This window comes from Nicotiana tomentosiformis, chromosome 12 (assembly GCF_000390325.3).
Source record: "Nicotiana tomentosiformis chromosome 12, ASM39032v3, whole genome shotgun sequence".
NCBI classification, from domain to species: Eukaryota; Viridiplantae; Streptophyta; class Magnoliopsida; order Solanales; family Solanaceae; genus Nicotiana; species Nicotiana tomentosiformis.
The window spans coordinates 39501288-39512742 of NC_090823.1; the positions used below are offsets into that span (position 1 = coordinate 39501288).

The 11455-nt window shown below is 40.9% G+C and overlaps 1 non-coding gene across 1 annotated transcript; it reads right to left on the reverse strand.

The window, feature by feature from the left end:
• Nucleotides 1–10330: 10330 nt before the first annotated feature.
• LOC117277494 (small nucleolar RNA R71) lies at nucleotides 10331–10437 on the reverse strand. Its single transcript, XR_004507795.1, has one exon. It is a non-coding gene; the product is annotated as a small nucleolar RNA R71 (small nucleolar RNA).
• Nucleotides 10438–11455: the final 1018 nt, after the last annotated feature.

Consider the following 11455-nt stretch of genomic DNA (forward strand, 5'->3'; position numbering starts at 1 on the left):
ATTTGATACGTTTCGGCATCGAAGGTAGAAGTTTGAAGTTCTAAAGTTCATTAAGCTTGAATGGGTGCGATTCATGGTTGTAGCGTTGTTTGATGTGATTCGAAGGCTCGACTAAGTTCGTAATGTGTTTTGGGATGCGTTGGTATAATTGGTTAAGGTCTCGAGGGTCCCGTGTGGATTCCGGAAGGTTAACAGATCGATTTTTGGACTTAAGAATTTCTGAAGCTTAATGCTTCTGGCGTAATTGCACCTGCGTGACTTTGGCCGAAGGTGCGAGATCGCGGGTGCGTTGAATTGCTAGCAGAAGCGAGAATGGACTGGGGCTCGGGGAGTCGCAGAAGCGGACTAGAGAAGCGCACCTGCGAGTGAGTAGGAGCGAGGCAGCTGTCGCCGGTGCGTATAATTGCGCAGATGCGTGAGAGCAGGTCGCACCTGCGATGCCCGCAGAAGCGAAAAGACTTCTGCAGGTGCGAGTTCTTGGTTGGGCAGTGAGGACCACATGAGCAGAATTTGGACCGCACCTACGGAGCCGCAGGATCGGCTATTGGACCGCATGCGTGAAGGTCGGGTTGGGCACTGTGTTTCTTTAAAACGAGGGTTTGGCTCAATTTCACTTCATTTCGTCCATGGGAGCCGATTTTGGAGCACTTTTGGAGTGCCATCTTCATCAACTATAATGGGGTAAGTGATTTCTTCACCTTGTGAGTTAAATACATAATTTTATATGGATTAAAGCATGAAATATTGTAAAAATTTGGGATTTTGAAGAGAAACCTAGGAATTGGTGTTTTTGGATTTTGACCACGAAATTTGACATGGAATTTGGAATGAATTATATATTTGAGTTCGTGGGGTTATGGGTAATGTTTATCTTCAAATATTTTCGGAATCCGGGCAAGTGGGCTCGAGGGTAATTTTTATCGACTTTTCGAGCGGAGTTGGAAATTGTTGTAAATTAAATTATAATGAGTATTAGAGTGTATATTTATGGGTTTGCACATTTATTGACGAGTTTTGTAGCGTTGGGCATCGGTTTGAGTTGTTGGAAGGGCTTGGGAGCCGGTTATGGAATTTTGGAGCGAGGTAAGTCTCCTTTCTAACCTTGTAAGAGGGAATTAACCCCATAGGTGAATCAAATCATTATATGCTTCTATTTGTGGGGATACGTATGCATGAGGTGACGAGAGTCCGTGCGTAGCTACTATTATGCTTATGTCTGGGTAGTCTAGGACCCATATCATGTTGTACTTGCGATGTTGCACCCTAGTTGTTAATGTAATTGTTTAAAACATTTAGAAACTCGATAAAGGAATTGTAAAAAGGTTAAACTTCATTTACTTGACTGTTAAATGGGAATTTGAAATTCTTGAAATATTTGCCCCTTAATAAATATTGAATTCGTTGTTTAATGTATTTTTCTCTTTTGTGGAGCGGGCCGAACGCCTCGGTAGCAGATAGATGCATTTATGGTTCGTGTCGTTCGACCCTCGACAATGCACAGTTTAAATATTTATGTTGGATCGGGCCGTACGACCTTGGCATGATTTGCGCATGATTGAATTGGTTGGTCTGGAATGTATGATAATTGATATTGCTTCATTGGCCTGAGATAAAAAATGATGAACGATGAAAAATAAATTTGGAGATTTCTTATTAACAAAAGAAGTTTTTACTTATTTCATGATATTAAGCTTACAGCCGTTCTACGTAATTCATGCTTACTTATATCATTTGTATTTTATTTATAGCCCATAGTAAGTGTCGGAGTCGACCCCCCGTCACTACTTCTTCGAGGTTAGGCAAGATACTTACTAGGTACGCGTTGATTTACGTACTCATACTACACTTGTTGCACATTTTTGTGCAGGTACATATATGTCTAGTGGCATTGTGGGTGTAAAGGCGCGGTTATTGCGGGGACTTAGATGATGCTGCACTCTATACTACGATCCGCAACCAGCAGAGTCTCCTTCAGAGTATTTATATTTTTCCTGTCCAATTTTTATTCCGGATAGATGTTGTATTTTATTTTACTTCCTAATTGATGCTCATGCACTCGTGACACCGAGTTTTGGGGTGATTATGGGTTGTTTGGTATTGAAATTGTGAAAATATTTTTATTTACTCTATAAAGTCCATCTTTTTACTATTTAATTGAAGGAAAATATGACTTCAAAATATTAAAACGAGAACCAATTTAAGTATTTATTGTTGTCTTACCTGATATTGGTGTTAGGCGCCATCACAACCTATTATGGATTTTGGGTCGTGACAACATAGTATCAGAGCACTAGGTTCACTTAGGTCTCACGAGTCATGATCGAGTCTAGTAGAGTCTTGCGGATCGGTACAGAGACGTCTGTATTTATCTTCGAGAGGCTACAAGGTTGTTAGGAGTACTTCCCTTCTTGATTCCTCATCGTGCGAATTGATTCTTTTGAGGCTTGTATCTTTATTTCTTTCCTATTTAATCTTATGCGACATGAAGCGCTTGTTATAGATTTGGAATCGAGGAATTGTCATGGTACTACAGAGGTGGTGCAGGATGTTTCTGCCTACCGTATTTGATTGGGCTATTACCGTCGCCTTGCGGAAGGTCGTCCTGTCATTTCAGCTCAACATTAGTATTTCCTATGGTTTTGAGATTTGGTATTGACTGTTATGACGATTCGTGCGTTGTTATCGCACCATGGTGGTGTAATAGTAGGGTGATTATTTATGTGTCGAGGCAGTGAAAGACTTGAAAGGAGGTTTTCTCTCAGTGCATGATTAAGAAGTTTAGCATTTTATTTCCAGCGGAGGAAAGGCAATCGGACTAGGAATGTTTAGATTTGGGTTGATGGAATAACGAGACTTGGTATTTTTGAGTGCGGTAGAGTTCTCAATTGTTATGTGGTATCATCGTCCTTGTTGAACGCATTAAGGTTCGCCGGTGTTATGGTCTTCTTCAACTCGCCTTTGGGGCAGGGTATTGTGGAATAGTGCCGGGGAAGCGGCTGTCAGAGATCGCGGTAGGCTGTGGTTCAGGATTATATTGGTGTTCCTAGTGTTGTTGGTTTGAGAAGGATGATCTTCAGTGAGGCTTTAAAATTGGTAGTGATCTATTGGTTCAAGTGCTACAGAGACAGATTTTGATTTAAGGCAACAACTGGGCAACGGAGTATGAGGAAGGACATGTGGAAGGTGTCTTGTGGTGGTTAAATTTCTAGAAGGCCAAGTGTGAAAAGTAAAAGTCGAGGAGTTGCTTAAAGGAGTGGGTTTGACCAAAGTGGGAGAGTGCCAGAGTAGCGTATAGGTTCAGTGGTAGGATAGCCACACACCTTGAGGGAAGGTTAGAGTGATTTGGGATTCATGGTGGGCAGTGACTAGGTCTACATGCTTAATTTAGAATATTGGCTGCTATATGGAGAAAGGTTGGATACGACGGAAAGGAGTTGCTTGATATGTAGAAGGATACAACATGACTTTGGATTGGAATGTTTTGTCGCACCTTTAGTTGATGTCCATGCGGAGTGAACGGACTTGTACAGCTGGTGAATAAGCACGAGCTTAAGATGATTAATTGGTTTCATGGTAATTGTACTCGGTGCAGCATTGTTGGAAGATGTCGGCATGGAATTTCCACATGTGGGTTATTTTCGGTGAGCAGGTTAACGGTTGCGTGGTGTTGATGAAGCTTCTACGAAGAATTCTACTGGCTACCCGGTATGAGGTCGAACAAGTGAATGTGGCTAGGGATTCAGAGCGTTCATGAAATGGTTAACAAGAAGATTTCGAGGAATTTGGCGGGTCAAATGCGTGAGGTTATGTCAGTGAGGAAGAAGGAATCTTGGTAGGTTCCAGGTTGATGTAATGGTAGGTTCAAGCTAAGTGGTAGAGCCCCACCGCCTATGATTGGATTGCGTGGTTGTCTACTTGTGAGGTTTCTGGTTATCGGCACATTGGTGGGTTATTACGACTAAGGAAAGAGAACATCAGTGGTAATTTGAGCAAAGGATTTAAGGAATGTGTGTTGTAATTAGCCTTATCGATTCATGTTTAGGCTTTGGGAATACTCAGAGTTTATGCTTCATGTAGATGTGATGTACAAGAAAAGTGAGTCGGGCGATTGCTTCTTTGAAAAAGTGTTCATGTGCTAGCAGGGCCTTAGAGTTTGATCATAATTGGGAACAAGCCAGAGTGGGTGACCCTCAACAACGGTCCTAGTGGATTCAAAAGTTAAAGTGTGGTGCCTAAGGATTTCGAGTCCATAGTATGGTTAAGTATCGCACTTTAACAACAGATTATGAAAGTGGCTTGGAGTGCTCTACGTTATCTTCAGTCTGCGGTGTGGCATTGGAGGAATGGGAGAAAATAACTTCGGATTCATAGAGGGACTTTCATAATGGGTGTACAAGTTGAAGATGCGAATATGCACATAAGGAGGGTATGAGATGGTTCGTGGGTTTTGGAGACAACGTGGTCTCGTGAAATAAGGTCACTCAGGATGAGTGCGTATTTGGGTTCATGACATTTTTAATGGAGCTATTATTATTCCTAAGGCAAGTCCAGAGTAAATTAGAAGAAGTCGGATCGGTTAGCAATGGTCGAATTGGCATGATGGTGGCAATGATCCGTTCCTTCAGAGTGTTAAGTTAAACATGCGATTTGTGGTGGTACGTGCGAGGCTTGACGGTCGCCATAATTGATTTTATTTGGAGGCACTCGAGTATTATGGCATGTTATGTGTAGATGGATCCCGGAAGAGTTATGGTGGTTTAGACCACTACTTGAGGATAGTATTTTTTCTGCTGTTATGGGAATTTAGTCGCGTGTTGCGATGGTTCTCCTAAAATGAGTTAAGTAAGAGGTTCCTATATGATGAAGTGTATATTCTATTAGTGGTTCAAGAGTTATGATGAAACTCTTGTACTCTTGCATATTGGCACGATTAGGTGCAATGAGTAGCATGGGAATTAAGAGTTGAGGTTCAAGGCTGCGGTTCGGTGTTGACAAGAATGTCAGAAGCTCGGATGAGCAGGAAAAGGGATTCAGATGGTTAGAGTAAGCTGGTATTATTTTTAGCGTCACCTGAGATCGGTGTCCTGTGTAAGAGGCTTTGCGTACTGATTGTGGATTCCTGATTTTCTTTACAATAATAGTGTGGCCGGTGGTATGGACGTGCAGACTTGTTACCTGGTGCGGAAGGTCGTGAGAGTGTATCCTATGGGAAGATTGTATAAGTGTATAAGTGTGATTGATTAAAGAATTAAAACCAAGTATGGAGATTGTGGTACTATCACTAATGCGAGAATTTATGCCTGAAGGGCGCTTAGTTAATTTGGTTGTGGACTGCGGAAATTTGTTCCGGATTTGACGGCTGTTCTTGTCTGTCATGGGGGTTATTGTGGATCCTTGAAAGGTTATTATCCTAGTGCGGTACGATCAGAATCGGCTTGAGTCCGTGAATGGATCTACATGTGAATGTGGGCTCTATATCAGGCCGGATGCGTTCATTTCAGCATAGCGTTGTTTTCGGAGGGGTCTTCGGGCCCTGGATGTTATTTATGTTGTCAGCCCTTCCGTGTAGTCTATATTGTGCCATATGGGTTGTGAGGCGGTTTGATTATTCGCACTCGTATTGAGATCCTATATAGTTTGTGGTGTTATATGAGCAGAATGGCTCTCGAGATGCAGGTCATTTATTGCACCTTAGTCGTGCTCGAGTTTTGTAGCGTATAAGCGTTTTGGCTTGATGGGTACTTCCCTATTTATTTCCATGTGTGGATTGGGTGGCACGCCGCCACATGTATATGGTTGGATCGGGTGGCATGCTGCCACAGATATGTTGTTTGGATTAGGTGGCATGCCGCCACGGGTATCATGGTTGGATCGGGTTGCATGCTGCAACAGCATGATGTCGAGTATAGTTCCCCATATCTATTCTTGTGTGTTTGTTTCTCATTTCCTGGGGAAGGTTCATAACACCTTTTCGGTCATTTAATTAGTTACGTGGGTTGAGTAGTTCGTTCCAGGGTTTGTTTTCCTTATATATTGCATTCGAGTCTGTAGCTTGTCAGCACATTATGGCATCATATGAGGCTTTTGAAGTGTCTGAAGTGGCTTATTCCTTGAGCAGCTTGTACTGGGGTGAGACGAGATTATTGGACCTGGGATCAGTGCGGTCAGATTTATATGAAGAATATTAAAGAGTAAATATTGTTATTCAGTTCATAATGAGGTAATGGTTCTTGTCAGGAGGAGAGACTCCATGAATTTGTGATTCGGCAGGTGTTTATGAGTTTCTACACATCCTTTCTGTTATGGCAGTATTGTGAGAGTTGAAACGAGACTTATATGCTTTGTGAGGTGTGTTGTGGGCATCAGATTCGTGGGATTTCGGCTATCGTTGTCAGAGGATGTTATTATGGACATGTGAGTTACACGGTGCATGGTATGAATTCAGTAAGGGTATACAATCGTGTTTGGTGCAGTGTGTAGTGATTCATACGGTGTTTGTATGTTAGAAACAGGCCTGGTGGAGGATTCCGGATGTTGGAATTTGACTCTAAGGCTTACTTGACTAAATAAAGGGGAAGAACTCCAGATTGGCTCGAGCTAATGTGCTCAACAGAGTTGCGGTAGCATGGGTAGGTGCACGAGGTGTTAAACGGTGATTTCAGACAACTCCAGAACAGTTCTTAGCATGTTCGAGAACGAACGTTTATCTTCTAAAACTTTCGGAATCCGGGCACGTGGGCCCGAGGGTAAGTTTTATCAATTTTTTGAGCGGAGTTGGAAATTGTTGTAAATTGAATTATAATGAGTATTAGAGTATATATTTATGGGTTTGCATATTTATTGACTAATTTTGGAGCATTGGGCATCGGTTTGAGTTGTTGGCAGGGCTTGGGAGCCGGTTATGGAATTTCGGAGCGAGGTAAGTCTCCTTTCTAACCTTGTAAGAGGGAATTAACCCCATAGGTGAATCAAATCATTATATGCTTCTATTTGTGGGGGCTACGTATGCACGAGGTGACGAGAGTCCGTGCATAGCTACTATTTTGCTTATGTCTGGGTAGTCTAGGACCCATATCATGTTGTACTTGCGATGTTTCGCCCTAGTTGTTAATTTAATTGTTTAAAATATTTAGAAACTCGATAAAGGAATTGTAAAAAGGTTAAACTTCATTTACTTGACCGTTAAATGGGAATTTGAAATTCTTGGAATATTTACCCCTTAATAAATCTTGAATTGGTTGTTTAATGTGTTTTTCTCTTTTGTGGAGCGGGTCGAATGCCTCGGTAGCAGATAGATGCATCTATGGTTCGTGCCGTACGACCCTCGGCAATGCACATGTTAAATTTTTATGTTGGATCGGGTCGTACAACCCTGGCATGATTTGCGCATGATTGAATTGGTTGCTTTGGAATTTATGATAATTGATATTGCTTCATTGGCCTGAGATACAAAATGATGAACGATAAAAAATAAATTTGGAGATTTCTTATTAACAAAAGAATTATTTACTTATTTCATGATATTAAGCTTACAGTCGTTCTACGTAATTCATGCTCACTTATATCATTTGTATTTTATTTATAGCCCATAGTAAGTGTCGGAGTCGACCCCCCGTCACTACTTCTTCGAGGTTAGGCGGGATACTTACTAGGTACGCGTTGATTTACGTACTCATACTACACTTGCTACACAATTTTATGCAGGTACATATATGTCTAGTGGCCTTGTGGGCGTAGAGGCACGGTTATTGCGGGGACTTAGATGATGCTGCACTCTATACTACGATCCGCAGCCAGCAGAGTCTCCTTTAGAGTATTTATATTTTTACTGTCCAATTTGTATTTCGGACAGATGTTGTATTTTATTTTACTTCCTAGTTGATGCTCATGTACTTGTGACACCGGGTTTTGGGGTGATTATGGGTTGTTTGGTATTGAAATTGTGAAAATAGTTTTATTTACTCTGTAAAGTCCATCTTTTTACTATTTAATTAAAGGAAAATATGACTTCAAAAATATTAAAACGAGAACCAAATTAAGTATTTATAGTTGGCTTGCCTAACAACGGTGTTAGGCGCCATCATGACCTATAATGGATTGGGTCGTGACAATTAGTTTTAGGACATAATTGATGGTAGGCTAGAAACCCTTATTTTAGTCGTAGTATTGCACTCTAATTATTGCATTTTACGTGTATTTGAGCTTAAATGATAGTGAATTATACTTATTACGTATTTTATGCCTTGTAGGAAATGATTCTGAGCTATTTAGGTAATTTGGAGTGAAATCGAACAAGTTAGAGCTTTGAAGTCTGAGTAGAAGCCCAAGAAATTAGGCCGGGATCATGTTCGGGGGTCGAGGACCAAGTCTAGGTATCCAAAGGTGAAAGCATGCATTCACTGTGAGAAAAAGCCACTACCGCGCCGCATGGGGCGCCGCGAGGCGCGGCGCGGCAGTGCAAATATGGCCTGACAAGAAAAGTGCGAGCTCTCTGGAAATCCTCACTAGTGCGGCGCATGGTGCGGCGCAGCTGTGCAACTTTGGCAGAGTAATCTCCAAGTTCGGCTAGGAAAGGGCAATTTCATTCGGGCTTATTTCTATATGGTATAAATACACCAAAAATACGATTTTCAAGGGACTTTTGGCCTACGAAAGATTGAAAAACCAATAAAGGCAAGAAGACTCAAGAATTCATCAATTATACAACGTGCAATCGGTGCAATACGGGAGTTTGTATCGTAATCAGTAGCTTTGATGTTTTATTTGTTCTTAAACTTATTTAAGATGTATTACTCCATTGTTATGGAGTAATTTTCATTAGGGTGATGACAGATACGGTGTTTTGATAACTTGATTAGGGATTTGATTCTTGATAATTGTTAGAATGAATTGATGGAGTTTTAATTCGTGTTGTGGGGGTTATTTCTTATTTTTCTTAATCGAAAGAGGAGCATTATATTGAATTGCTTTACATCTTATGCTCTAGTTTAAATTCGTGATTCACAAAGGTAATCAAAAGAGCCTCTTGAATTGTTAATCGAACTAGAAAATAGGAAAATATTCGTGAGAAGTTACCATTTAGATCATAACCATCATTTTATTGTTGCAATTGTTTACCGTGCTTCAATTGGATTAATTATTGAAATTAACGGTTAATCGAAAGAGGAACATTAACTTCAAGTGTAAACTGATTATCTATTGAATTCGTGACAATCAACGGTATTATAGAGTGAATTAACTCAAGAATTGGATCCCGAGTCAATTATCTTGCACATATCTAGTCAAATACCCTTATTTCTCTCATTGATATTTCTTTGGTGCTCATCTGCTGTCTTTTGTGATCAACTATCACTTGCCTAATTTTTAGTAGTAATTGTAGTAATAGTCATCAAATCAAGTGTTAATTTTTCTGGATAGTAATTAACTGAAGATTCTTCGAACACTGTTTAAATCCAATCCATGTGGAGACGTTAATTAAACTATACTATCTTTGACTAGTGAGCATATTTAGGTATGTGTTTTAAGCTCGTGATTTTGGTGCCGTTGCTGCGGATTGACAATCAATAGTGTTTAAAGTAGTTTTTAGTACTAATTCAGGAACCAATTTTACATTAGTTATTCACGATTCTTACTTGGGTGCAGGATACATGTTTGATTTCTCTGGTGTATGACTCGATCGTCTTCAAAGGAAGTGATACCCTATGAACCAGAGTTGGAGAAACACCTGTGACAACTAAGAAAAGAAAGAGAAGTAACAGAAAAATTCTTGGGTCAAACTTCGACTCAAGATACCATGGAAAACGAAGAGAATGATAGAGTAGACTTAGCTTCAAGAGAGGCAGCACAACTAGAAGCTGCACGGAGAATTGCTGATGAGACCGTCAACGATGAAGGGGGTCAAAGATTCAATCTAAACTGACCTTTGGTTGAAGACCAGTTTGAGAATGAAGCACGCAGGCCTAGAAGATCATTGGGTGACTATACTAGGTCAGTCTATAATCAAGGATTGTCAAGTGTCAGACCTCCACCCATAGCAGAAAACAACTTCGAATTGAAGCAAGGCTTGCTTCAAACTATCCAAAGCAACTGCATATTCAGATAGAAGGTGAACGGAGATCCTAATACTCACTTGATGGATTTTGAAGAAATCATGAACACCTTCCAATACAATGGAGTATCAAAGGATGCAGCCTACTAAAGGGCATTCCCCTTTTCATTGAAAGATGATGTGAAGCAATGGCTTCGTAGCTTACCCACATGTTCGATCAAGACATGGGAAGATATGACCAAGAAGTTTCTTAACAAGTACTTCTCAGCTGCAAAAACAGGGAAGTTCAGAAGGGAAATCCATAATTTTTGCCAGAAGGAGACATAAACGGTTTTTGAAGCATGGGATAGATTCAAGGAGATAGTCAGAAAGTGTCAGTACAATGGAATTGATTTGTGGATGCAACTCCAAGATTTCTAGGATGGGCTGACATCGTCTACGCGACGAACTTTGAATACTGCATGTGGAGGACCACCAATGAAGAAAATGTCGGAGGAGGTTGTCTTAATCCTTGATGAATTATCTGAGGAAGCTAATCAGTAGCCGACTGAAAGTAATGATAGGAGAAAATCGGTTGGGGTTCACCAGGTGGATTCTAACATATCCATGAAAGCCCAGCTAGACAACATGGCCAAGAAGATAAGAAAGCTGACATTGGCCAAGGTACATAGTGAGCCGCAAGCAGCATGTCACTTTTGTGGATTGGGATACCCTATACATGAGTGTCAAGCATCAGCTGAGGAAGTCAACGCAGTGGAGAACTTTAATAGAGGAAACTACCAAGGCGTGAACAACTATAATGCTTTGGGTCAAAGACATCCAGTTTTTTCGTGGAGTTCACCTAATGGGAGCTTGAACTCATGGAAGAAAAATAATCTCAAACACTAAGGTCAAGGACCACCAGGTTTTCAGAACCAGCAGAGGCAGCAATACCATCCACCACAGCCAAATCGATCAAATATGGAAGATCTCATGAAGGCATTCATCAACAAAACAGATGAAAAATTCTAGACTCAGGGCACGACTATCCGTAATTTAGAAAGACAAATGGGACAGATTGCAAATTTGTTGTCTGAAAGGGCTCCTGGGAGTATTCCCTCTGACACTGAAAAGAACCCAAAGGAAACAATCAAAGCTTTATCTCTAAGAAGTGGCAAAGCATTGACTTACCCAGTGGTGAAGGCTAGACCTGAGATGGTTAGCAAGCAGACTGAGACACCAGCAGAGAAGAAGATTGAAGAGCAACAAGGCCAGAGTAGTGGGGTACAAAAGGATATTGAAGAAAGTAGACACATGCCAGATCTACCATTCCCTTAAAAGATGAAGCGGGAGAAACTTGACAAATGTTTTAGGCGATTCTTGGAGATGCTGAAGCAACTTTATGTGAACATTCCCTTCATAGAGGTA